The 1,059-nt window shown below is 40.2% G+C and overlaps 1 protein-coding gene across 1 annotated transcript in view; it reads left to right on the forward strand.

Annotated features, from left to right (window-relative positions):
* The window catches only part of NRG3 (neuregulin 3), a 2,137,828-nt gene that overhangs the window by 496,047 nt on the left and 1,640,722 nt on the right, over window positions 1-1,059 (forward strand). The gene's annotated exons all lie outside the window — the stretch shown is intronic.

Genomic DNA, 1,059 nt, shown 5'->3' on the forward strand with positions numbered 1-1,059 from the left:
CCTCTGGGTAGCTGGCTGTGGCCAAGAAGTGAATACAACCTTGCCCCTTGTCATCTCTACTATATACCTGGGAATTCTTACAGAACATACCAATACACATGTAGAAACATTGTCTGCCAACCCTATACATGGTCTCAGGCACACTACCACCTCCATGTACATACCTAATAGTTCAGGCTGTCCACCCATCTATCTGCCCATATATCAATGTTTGCCTTCACTGACAACACATACTGTATATGCAGAAGGTTTCATCTTTGCTGTCTGTACCCCCCACACACTTCTCTATGTCTTCTTCTTCCTCCATGCCACCATATTGATTACTCACATTTGATATATTGCCCTTCTCTTCACCCAAATGAATACTTGTCTCTACAACTCTAAAAGTGTTCCCTCGCCTCCCACCCCTGGTAACCAACAAAGAAAATGTCCTTCCATATTTAAACCTTTCCTTGACTTTTTACAATAATGGACTAATACAATATTTGTCTTTCTGTGATTGATTTATTTCACTCAGCATAATGTCCTCTAGGTTCATCCACGTTTTGCAGATTCTACATTATTCTTTAGGGCTGCATATTATTCCATTGTGTGTATGTACCATAGTTTAGTGATCCATTCTTCTATTAATGGACATGTGGGTTGTTTCCATCTTTTGGCTATTGTATATAGTGCTGTGATGCATCTTTTGGCTGTTGTAAATAGTGCTGTGATGAACATGGGTATGCTTGTAACTGTTCTTGTCCTGGCTTTCACTTCTTTAGGACATATACCTGATAATGGAATGGCTGGATCAAATGGTATTTCTAATTCCAGCTTTTTAAAGAATCACCATACTGCTTTCCACAGTGGTTGTATCATTTTACAGTCCCACCAGCAGTGTATGAGAGTCCCAACCTCTCCACATCCTTGCCAGCATTTGTTATTTTCTGTCTTGTTCAACTTTGCTACCAGTGCTGGGGCAAGATGGTATCTCATTGTTGTCTCTATTTGCATCTCTGTAACAGCTAATGATCATGAGCATTTTTTCATATGTTGGTTGGCCTCCTGAATATCCTC

This window comes from Orycteropus afer, unplaced genomic scaffold (assembly GCF_000298275.1).
Source record: "Orycteropus afer afer isolate SDZICR_OR568_19922 unplaced genomic scaffold, OryAfe1.0 scaffold00163, whole genome shotgun sequence".
NCBI lineage: Eukaryota > Metazoa > Chordata > Mammalia > Tubulidentata > Orycteropodidae > Orycteropus > Orycteropus afer.